The sequence below is a fragment of the Coptis chinensis genome, chromosome 6 (genome assembly GCF_015680905.1).
Source record: "Coptis chinensis isolate HL-2020 chromosome 6, ASM1568090v1, whole genome shotgun sequence".
Taxonomy (NCBI): Eukaryota; Viridiplantae; Streptophyta; class Magnoliopsida; order Ranunculales; family Ranunculaceae; genus Coptis; species Coptis chinensis.
This window is the reverse complement of record NC_141461.1, coordinates 74,573,635-74,585,266: the sequence shown is the minus strand read 5'-3', so window position 1 is coordinate 74,585,266 and position 11,632 is coordinate 74,573,635. Positions and strand designations below refer to the sequence as shown.

At 36.5% G+C, this 11,632-nt stretch overlaps 1 long non-coding RNA gene across 1 annotated transcript; it reads right to left on the bottom strand.

Moving 5' to 3' along the window:
* Nucleotides 1-7,184: 7,184 nt before the first annotated feature.
* LOC147494436 (uncharacterized) lies at nt 7,185-8,093 on the bottom strand. Its single transcript, XR_015198703.1, has 2 exons — nt 7,906-8,093; nt 7,185-7,823 (listed from the first exon to the last, which is right to left on the bottom strand). It is a non-coding gene; the product is annotated as an uncharacterized LOC147494436 (long non-coding RNA).
* Nucleotides 8,094-11,632: the final 3,539 nt, after the last annotated feature.

Sequence of the window (11,632 nt, the reverse complement as noted above, 5' to 3'; positions counted from 1 at the left end):
CCAATTCGACAGCACGTACGATAAGCATGGAAGAGAATGAGCAGAAAAAATAATGAACAGAAACCTTATATATTTGACAGTAAAGTTTTTAAACATACGTAAAAATCTAGGTTCAGTGAAAGATAAAAATATCTACTCACTTGTGATATGCTCCTGCTATCAGCTATTAGTAGATCTCCAGCAAGAAGCCTCCCTTCTCCTCTATATGAAAAACTCTCTTTTTTCCTCTATGTGCAAAACTCCCTCAGTGTAAAAAAACACTCTCCGTGTGAACTCCTGTGTAAACTCTTCTATGTGTTCCTTTTTGTTTTAAAACCCCCGAAAATAGGGAAGAGGGTTTATCCTCTTTACCCACGGGGTTTCCTATCCTTAACTAATATTTATCCTATTTTTATTTTATTTTATCTATTATTATTATTATTATTTTATTTATTGTACTAGAAAAATATAAAAAAAACGGGGGTGTTATAAGAAATTTGGAAGGACCTTACGGAACACTTCTCTTAATCAAATGCTCCATTAGATTTTTCAACTCAAGGAATCCATTAAAGACACAAAACAGGATGACATGTCTATCTCTGCTTATTTTACCAAGATCAAGTCCTTTTGGAATGAACTTGATTCTCTCACTATCACTCAGCCATGCAGTTGTGGATATGGCAAGCTTCTTGCAGATCAAATTCTTGATGATCAAGCAATGAAATTTCTTCAAGGTCTCCATGATAGGTATAAACCAATACGTAGTCAAATACTTCTCATGGAGCCCTTTCCTCCCATTACCAAGATTTATTCGATTGTCCGTCAAGAAGAAAAGCAACACAAGATCCATTCCTTCTCATCTCCTATTCTAGAAGAAGCAACACTTGCTGCCAAGTATGTGCCTTATGGAAACATTCTCAACCGTGGCAATCAAAAACCACGTTTTCATTGCGATCATTGTGGTAGAGACAATCATACCATAAATCGTTGTTTCAAGCTCCATGGCTACCCTCCTAAGAACTTTGTTGACCCACAAAAAGCAACAAAGAACATGAAATGTTGTCACCTCCAAACATCACTAAGGAACAATACAACAAATTACTCGCCATGCTTTCTTCAGGTAGTACATATTATAGTGCAAACCTAGCAGGTATTACTCTCACTATTCCCACAAATTCGGTATGGATTATTGATACAGGAGCATCCAATCATGTGTTATAGTTTATCTCTTTTTTCTTCATATAAACCATGTCCCAATCCTTTTAGTGCTGGTCTTCCTGATGGTTCAAATGCTTTTGTAACTCATATTTGGTACTGTTCAGTTGTCTACTACTATTAAACTTGAAAATGTTTTCTTCATTTCCTCTTTCAAGTTTAACCTTTTATCTGTTAGTCAACTTACCAACTCAAATGATTGTGTTGTAAAAAAAATTCCTTGTAAATGTGTTTTTCAGGACCAATCAACGAAGAGGACGATTGGGAAGGGTAACATTCATGAAGGGTTATACTATTTTCAAGCAGCTTTAGCTATGGCCGTTATCAAACCACCTTCTATTGACTTATGGCATTGGCGCCTTGATTGGTCACATTTCTTATCACTCTTTAAGTCATCTAGTTAAAGACGCTTCAATTATTTCTTGTTTAGAAAATAAAACTTGCAATATTTTCCCTCAAGCAAAACAAGCTCATTTATCGTTTCCTTCAAGTTCTATTAATACTACTAGACCTTTTCATTTAATTCATTGTGATCGATATATGGGGTCCTTTTTCTCAACCATCATTAAATGGTTCTCGCTATTTTTTTAACTATTGTAGATGCTTTTAGTTGTTGCACTTGGCTCTATCTCATGCATTTTAAATCGAAAACAAAACAAATTTTGCAATTTTTCTTTGCCATGGTTCGCACACAATTTTAGTATCACATACATCGTGTTTACTCTAACAATGGTACTGAGACTTTTTTTTCCCTGACAATGGTGTTATTCACCAACGAAGTTGTGTTTGAACTCCCTAGCAAAACAAGGTTGTAAAGCGTAAACACCGCCATCTTCTTGAAGTAACTCGTGCTCTTCGATTCCAGGCGCATCTCCCTTTAAAATTTTGAGGTGAATGCATTCTCACAGCTGCTTACCTAGTTAACAAAATGCCAACTCCTATTTTGTCACATAGAAGTCCGCATGAAATTTTGTTTGGCTAGCTCAAAACCTAATTATTCTCGCTTACAGATTTTTGGAAGCTTATGTTTTGTTCACAACAACAACATTCGACATGGCCTAGGGTGTTTATTGGCTATCCACATGCACAAAAAGGTTACCGTGTTTTAATTTGATATTGCAACTAAAACTATAATGACTTCTCGCAATGTTATATTTTATGAAGGTATATTTCCTTTTCGCGACATATCCTCACCACTAGTACACTCTCTTGATCTAGTTCTACCATTGTCCTTGAGTGAAAATCCTTGTTATGACAATACACCTCCTACTGCATCGTCACTTCCTAATACCTCCACTACCGTACCTCCTTCATCCAATGCACATATTACTGAAAATTCAAACACAACATGTCCATCTTTGACTGCCCAACCAACCACTAGTACACCTACTACTACATCTATTTCTACATCTACATGTACATCTCCTCTTGCTACATCAGAACCGATAGAATGCACTCGACGGCCTCCACCTTATTTTGGATGCCTATGTATGTTTTGCGGCTATTTATGAATGTTTACCTTCTTTATCTACCTCCAAGTTGAAAGGTACACCATATCCGACCTCTTCACAATTATACTTCTATATTTAATTTTTTCGCTACACACAAGTCTTTTGTTTCCACCATTATATTTGTTCTACAAATGACCCCAAAACCTTCTCCCAAGTTGTTAAATTACCTCAATTGAGGAATGCACTAGAAAGAAATAATACATGAACTCAGACATATCTGCCTCCAAACAAAAAATCCGTTGATTGCAAATTGGTATTCATAACTAAGTATCGATCTGACGGTACTATCGAAGCGTCCCAAAGCTCGATTAGTTGCCAAAGGTTTTACTCAAATTGAAGGGCTAGATTACCATGATACTTTCGCACTAGTTGCTAAATTGGTCACTGTACGTGTTTTACTATCTATTGCAATTGTTAAACGTTGGTCTCTACACCAACTTGATGTTAACAATAATGCCTTCTTGATCTTACCTAAGAGGTTTACATGGCACTTCCACCCGGTTTTGCTCGACAGGGGGACACTCGGGTTTGTAAGCTTAACAAATCCATTTATGGGTTGAAACAAGCATCTCGCCAATGGTTTGCAAAATTCTCTTCTACATTCATTGGTGCAGATTTTTCCCAATCTAAGGCTGATTATTCTTTATTCATTTATCATAAAGGTAGCTCTTCGATATTTGTTCTCATTTATGTGGACGATATTATTATTATCGGCAATGATGAACATGTTATTCAGCGCTTCAAGCGGTTTCTTGAAGTCAAATTTTTCATCAAAGAATTGGAAAATTTTAAATATTTCCTTGGTATTGATCGAGCTTGCTCACTCAAAAAAAGGCATTTTTATCTCCCAAAGGAAATACATTATGGACATTCTCAAGGATACCGGTTTTATTGGTGGACGTATTGTTGATTTTCCTATGGAGCAGAAACTTTAATTATCTAAAGAAGGTGGTACATTGCTCCTTGATCTGACTTCTTATCGTCGTCTAGTGGGTCGCTTAATTTATCTGACGGTGACACGACCAGATATTACTTATTCTGTTAACATTCTAATTTATTTTTCACGCGCCTACACTCCACAACAAAATGGAGCGGTTGAGTGGAAGAACAGTCACATTTTGGAGACATCTACGACTCTTATGATATGCATGGCTCATTCAAATATCCCTATGAAATATAGGGCATAAATTTTCCAAACATCTGTCTATTTGATCAACAAACAGAGACAGCCCTTTACAACATGTCTCACCTAATGAGAAAATTCTCAAACATCCACCTAACCATACTGTAGATGTTAGTTAATTTGGCTCTACGACCTGATGATTTGTTGGATTGGGAATGGCTGCACTCTTTTTGGGATAAGAGTTGCCTACGTATCAAGTTTCTTGGGGTAAACTTGAATCAAGTCTTACACAGTTCATCTCTCTATATTTATAGATGTTTGAGCTGAACTTCCATATTTGCTTTGGACCATTTATGAAGTATAGATCCACCTTGTGTGTTATCTTGATGATTCGCCATTACTCTATTGTTACAAAGTTAATGTCTCCTTGATTGTGGCGTTGATTGAGCTCTAAGATTGCGCTAGTTGATTTGCTTCCATAAATGGTCATGGCGATCTTTGTGGACGATCGGGTGTTGGGTGCGTGGAGTGCGGTCACGATGGTGTAGGACATTTGAAGGAGGACGACCTGATATGTGGACACGTGTACTGTAGTGTGGAACGGAGGGTACTTACACATACTTTTCTCGGTCTTTAAATGCACATGCCTATTGAAGGATTAAACCTTATACACAACAAAAACTATATTACAAAACTAAGCATTGTGCCTTCGTAGGGTATAGTACTATTTTCAAAGGATATCGATGCTTGGATATATCAACTGAAAGCTAGACATAATGTTGATATTCAACAAATAAATTTTCCTTTACGAACAAAATCTCAAAATACTTCCAAAGAAAATTCTTATTCTCAAGCCACATTACCTCTTATATCTCCTCTACTCACTTCACAAACTCCTACTTCAACACATCATACTCCAAACTATCACACTTCATTTCCAGTTGTCACTTCACCACCGCGTCGTCGGGAAATAAAAGGGCTTTGGAGCACTTTTTATTTACTGTGGTGATTTACTAATATCTCCTTCTAATTTTTCGCTTGATGTAGGCGATTTGATGGTTTTAGGCATAGACTAAAATGTCAACTCGAGGCAAAAAATCAACAATCACAAAAACTGAAAAATTGTAACACAAAACTTGACATGCAACCAACCACAAACTCCGAATACACAGTTGGACCTCAACAGGGTGCGTATTTTTTAACTAACATGCCTAAGGGGTGAAGAGTCCACTACCTAATGTTGGATTTCATGGATTTCCAGCCCACACACAACTAGGCCTTTTGCAATCTCTACACAGAACCTGAACCGGTCCAGATTGTTGGATGCAACTACTTAGGTTATGGACACCAAAAAATATATTTAGTCTCCCTTAATAACTCACTAAGGACTCAATATCTTATGTGACATCCAAATTATATTTCTCTTTCCAAAAACCAAAAATAGAAACAAATAAACAACTAATAACTTACCCAATTAAATAACTAAAACCAAAATAGTAACAAAAAAATTAATTATATTTCCACAACAAATCAAACAAAAAAAAAACCAAAACCCAAAAAAAATTGGGCACCCCAAAAAATTCACATTCCTCATTCTCAATCCTCTCTCTCTCTTTCACAAAATTCAACTTTTTATCACTTTACTTTATTTTATATTAATTTAGAATGGTTCTCTATCTATTGACTTGAACAAATGGTTCATATGTATAGTATATATAAATGTAAAAAAAATATAATGATTTGTTTCACACTTGGGCGCCCAATTCAATATTTTTGGATGTTAAGGTTTATTCTTTCTTTATTTTCTTTCTTTATTTGTTTGATTTGTTTGTGGAAATATAGGCAAGTTTTTTTTTATTTATTTGTTACTATTTTTTGTATTTGCTATTTAATTAGGTAAGCTATTTATAATTAATTTGTTTATATGTTTGCATTTTGAATTTTGGAAAGAGCGAATTGGATTTGATGCCACCTAGAAAATGGAGTCTTTTTGTTGACTGCCATTTTACTTGGCGACAGAATTGGACATCAGTTTTTCATGTTTGGATATAATTTTATTCATTTATTAGATGCCAATTTCAAATTTAGCAAATGTAAACTAATAACAAAATCATTGTTTGTCGTAAAATTATGGTTTGAATTTGGCTATAAATACTCTTTGGATGACTATGCAAAAACATATCATTCTAGGAAGAACCTCCTTTTTATCTTTGTCTAATTGAGTTTCTACAATTTCTAAGAAATATATGGCTGATGTAAGGTTTGTTATTGCGTTATTGGTGGTCTGCATGCTAATGTTGTTTGCACAGCCCGCCTTTGGTACCTGTTTTAGTGACTGTATGAAGCGTTGCATTGGACAAGAATCTGTGAGCGATTGTGCAAGGGACTGCAGCACAGCCTGCCTCCACTAAATCAGATGTGAGTTTTAATATGTACAAGCCTCATATATGTGTGATGTGCGAATTATGAAGTAAGAAATTATGCAATTGAAAAAACGAAGAATTTTTGCGGAGCTCGTCATTTAAGTGATGGATATATGAAAAAGAAATAAAATTATTTTAGTTACATATAAAATTATCAACTCATATTCGACGCTACAATAACCCCCGCAAAGGCAAAAATATTGACCGGGTCATCTGTTTGATGATTTCATTCCAACTATATTCTGACTGGTACACATATTCAGTGTGTGCATTCCCCATTACAGCATTACGTGTGCACACTGATTGTGCAAACAAATCTTGACATGCAAAACTAACAAGAGAGACTAACATAACCAGATATATGTGTGCACCTCAAGATGTATGCATACAAATTGTTCTGGAAATGGGATCTTAACATCTATACAAGGCTAGAAGCTCATTTGTTGTGAATGTTTCTCTATCTACACATTAGCTACAATTAAATCTTCAGTGTTTAGAATTACTACAGGCAATTACTTAAGTCAAATAGTTTTGAGCAACCACCATGATGTTTTCGTTGCTAATTAATCATCACACAACATCTTCATGAAATTCTGCAAACTCCAGATTCCCTCAAAATTTTCAAGTATCACTTTCCAAACATTTTCCTGACAAAGACTGCATTTATAAAAATATCTAGAGGTTCTCCCCAATACTTTCTAGGTATTCAAAATTTCAAACCCATCCATCTGTTTTAAAATCCATCATACCAAACACACGACTCAATATCCAAGACTTTCATGAAAGCTACATGCTGAATAACCCTCCCAACAGCCAAGTGCATAGAGGACTTCAAGCAGTAAAGGGACTTTTCTTTTTTCAGTTCTCAATATTCACCTAAATAAACTGAATATAATTGACAAATTGGGCCTTATCTAACTTAAAACAACAAGATCTCACAACTTTCAAATTCATAAAGAAACGAGCCATACTGTAATCTAGGAATACAATTCAAAATATAGTCCCCTCTATATCCAAAACTTTCAGGCCTGGCTGGTACTGAGAATTATCAAAGGGTTAGTTAGTCTTACCCCACTAGATGAGCCAATTAGGATTTCCCCCACTAGATGGCCAATTAGGGTCTCCTCCCTAAATACACACAAAAAAAACACGGTCAACTCAAGTTGATTTTTTTTTTTTTGTATGTACTTAGGGGGAGACCCTAATTTCCATCCATCTAGTGGGGGTGAAATCCTAATTGACTTATCTAGTGGGGGTAATACTAGTTAACCCATTATCAAATAGACAACAGAATGACACCAAAACACCCAAAAAGTACTACTAAAATCAACAGTAGCGTCTGAGAGAAAGGGTGTTGTTCCTCTTCCAAGTTGCCCTTCGAGAGGGCCTTGCCTTGGTGTGCAAGTGACCCCTTCCGCGGAGACCCCTATACTTCTTTCCAGCAGAGGTGAGTCCTCGAAGCTCTCTGTGGTTGTGTACAGGAATGAAGATCCAGTTGATCCTTGGGTCATTTCGAACTACATTGTGGGAAGCATCAACAAGGATAACCTCAAAGTATTTATAAGTAGAGTCCTGCATCAAGGAAAACACAATGAGAAATCACAGAGTAACAGAACACAGCAGAAAAAGTGGGGTAAATACTTCTGCTACAAACCTCGTTGATTCAGTAAGAGTTGAGAACCTTCAAGCCACCCAACTTTCGACCAGCACGCTCCTCTGCAACTGATCTCTTGTTTCTTTGGAACTTCAACTGAGATACCTTGGTTTTGGGTTTGCCATAGACAATACCCTTGGGAACCGGCCTCCTACAGCCACCTCTTCTAACACGTACTCGTACACCACATAACCCTTAAAAAAGGACATAGCAAAGACACAAAAGCATAAGTGGGTGTTTGGTTCTCATTTTTTCAAAAAATTATTTTTTCTTAAAAAACATTTTTATGAAAAAGTATTTATTCTAAAAACAGTTTTTCAATAAACATGTTTGATTGTGATTTTTCTTAAAAGCTATTTTATCAAATCAGATTTCACACTATGTTTCTCGATATATTTTGGCATATCATGGCATAAATCACTAAAATCTAAAACATCCGGAGAGTTCATTTGCCTTTAGCACCCAAAGTGTTTCCTTCAAAGAAAAATAGTTTTTTAACTTGAAAAACAAGTTTTACCTAAATCTTCAAGATTATTGTGCTGCTTCTGGTCAGCTTATCAACTTTGATAAATCTAGTATGTTTTTCAATAGAAATATCAATTTTAGAAATAAAATCAAGCTGAAAAAGTTCTGAAAGATGAGATTGTTTGACCCAAAAGATAAATATCTGGGCATCCCTATCATGCTTTCTCAAAAGAAGGCAAAGGACTTTGATTACTTGGTTGACAAAATTCATAATAAGATTAAAGGGTGGAAGGCTAAGGTACTATCTCAGGCTGGTAGGGCTACTCTGATCCAGTTTGTGGTACAAGTCACCCCTTTATATGTTATGGCCACTTATATGCTCCCTATGTCTACTTGTAACAAAATAGACAAAGCATGTAGAGACTTCTTTTGGCATGGTACTGAAGACTCAAAAAGTGTTCACATCATTAGGTGGGATAACATATGTAAATCCAAGTCTGAAGGAGGCTTGGGGCTCATAAAGATAAGGGATATGAATTTAGCTATGCTAGCCAAGCTTCCTTGGAAAGTTGCTACTGATATAAACTCCATATGGACAAAAACCCTAGCCAGTATTTATGGAAAAAATTGTATTAGGGATGTTTGGAAACCTCCTGAGTATGCCCAGGGATGTCCAAATGGGTACCCGACCCGCCCCGAACCCAACTTTTCGAGTTTTGAACGAATATCGGGTTACCCAAACTCGGACCAATTTTCAGCTGGTCGGGTTCGGAGTCTAATATTTTGTTGAGAAGTGTGACCAAACCCTACTCTAACCCTATATTTCGGGTACCCATCGGGCTCGGGTTCGGGTTTCGGGTAAGAATAAATGAAGCCCGGTATAAATGAAGAAAAAAGACAATAAAAAACTTTATTTGAAATATATATATACATTTTATCCTTTCTTCGGCTATCCACCAATCCTTCAAACAAAATAAAACTTCTAATGAACTTAGAAGTAATTATTACATATACTCGGACATAATTATTTGATATGATTTAAAAATAGATAGACTTCGGAATGAACTATAGACACATAATCATGTGCAATTACTGGAAAAATTGGAAATCCCGACATAAATTTTTACATAATCCAATATATTAAATAACTCATCATTGTAAACATGAATGAGATCATAATCCAAATATTTATCTAACTCATTCTTTTATATGAGATTAGTAGTATGCAATTGAAACCGGATTTGGGGTTCAATTTCGATCTTGGTTCGGTTTCGGGTTTTTTAGCCCTTTTAACGGGTTTAGGACTAAATTATCGGGTCGGGCTCGAGTCGGTCCAGGTTTAGAGAGTGTGACCAAACCCTACCCTATGTATTTCGGTTCGGGTTTGGGTTCGGATTTTGTCAGGTTCGGGCAGGGTTCAGTGCGGGTATTTTGTTCGGGTTTTGAGCGGGTTTCGGGCAAGATGGACATCCCTCGTATGCCTCCTTTTTTTGGAAAGACATACACAGAACTTTCAACCTCAATAGTGGGGGTTTGGTTTGGGGGATTCATAGTGGAACCTCCACCTCTATCTTGGATGATCCTTGGGTTGTTTGAAATGGAAAACCTAAGACTCTAAGAGAACTAGGAGTGGAGGATTCCATGCTAAATGATCTCCATGTGGCTGACTTGTTCAAAGAGGATAGGACTGGATGGGATGAGGCTAAGCTAACATCCTTTTTCCCTCCTTTTCTAGCTTTAAGAATCAAGGAAGTTGTGATTAGGCCTTTGGGCCTTGGAAAGGACAATATGGTTTGGAGTGAGGATAAGTCTAGGAGGTTCACTGTGAAATCTGCTTACAAGTATATAACTAAGGACAAAGTTGTAGGGCAGAGCTCCAATTTTAACTCCCATACTACTAAGCTCCTCTGGAAAGCCAGATTGCCAGCCAATATCCAAATGTTCCTTTGGAAAGTGTACATGTATACATTATCAATGGGGGAAAGGCTGACATCTAGACAAATGTTAGGGACTTCTCCTGCCCCTTATGCTTCAAGACCTTAGAGACTGATGGCCACCTGTTCTTTGATTGTGAATGGTCTAGAGCCATGTGGTTCTCAGTAGGCTTGGGTCTGAGAGTGGAGAGTCGAGGCAGGAACAATGTCAAAGCTTGGGTTACTAAATTCATAAGTTGGAGCAATAGCAAGAGTCAAAATATATCCCAAGCGAAAAACTTGCTATTTGTTATACAACATTTGGAAAACAAGAAATGAAGCTAAGTTTGAACATAGAACACCTAACAAAGAGAGAACAATCAGAAGGAGTGTTGTGGAGGCAGACAAGTGTTATACTGGCCTTGCAACAAGCAACCAAGAGAATAGAGCTTCTATTCCTCCTGTGTTTCTTTCTGATCAAACTGATTTTGATTCTGTGTTTCCTATTATCCCTAATGATTGTATTAACATTAGGTTTGATGCTTCCTTCCAGGCCACAACAGGATAGGCAGCAGCTGGTACCATTGCTTGGGACAATGAATGCAAGATAGTAGGAGCAGGAACCAGAAGGTTTAAATCCAGGTCAGCAAAGGAAGCTGAGATGGTGGCTGCTAAGGTGGCAATAGTGCTTGCTATAGCTTCTGGGTGGACTGCAGTTTTGGTAGAAGGTGATTGTTCAGAGGTTATCAAGGCACTCAATAGTCATACCTATTCATGGATGTATGAGAGTTTAAGAGACTATGTTGTTAACTTAAGTTCTTCCTTCTCTTTTTGTAAGTTTAAATGGATTAGCAGGAGGTTTAATGGAGAGGCACATTTGCTGGCAAAATGGGCTTACCATCAGCAGCAAATGTGTCAGCTACCACAGTGTATCCTGACAAACAATGTTGTGCCTGTTATGGTTTAGAGTTTGGCAATATATATATAAGGTATTATCGGAGAATATTTTTAAAAAAAAAATGAAAAATGATGTATATTGTCATTTGTCTGTTGGTAGTGGTATTTCAAATTGTTAATGGTATGTATATTCAAGGCCCAATATTTCAATATCGGATGATATATCAGACCCTCCAAAAATCAATATATATCAGATATATCAATATATCGGTGGATATATATCTTTTTGTTGACCGCCATTTTACTTGGCACTGTGAATTGGATATTAGTTTTTCATGTTTGGATAGTTAGATGCCAATTCCAAATTTAGCAAAAGTAAACTAATAACAAAATCATTGTCTATCATAAAATTATTGTTTGAATTTGGCTATAAATACTCTCAAGATGACTAT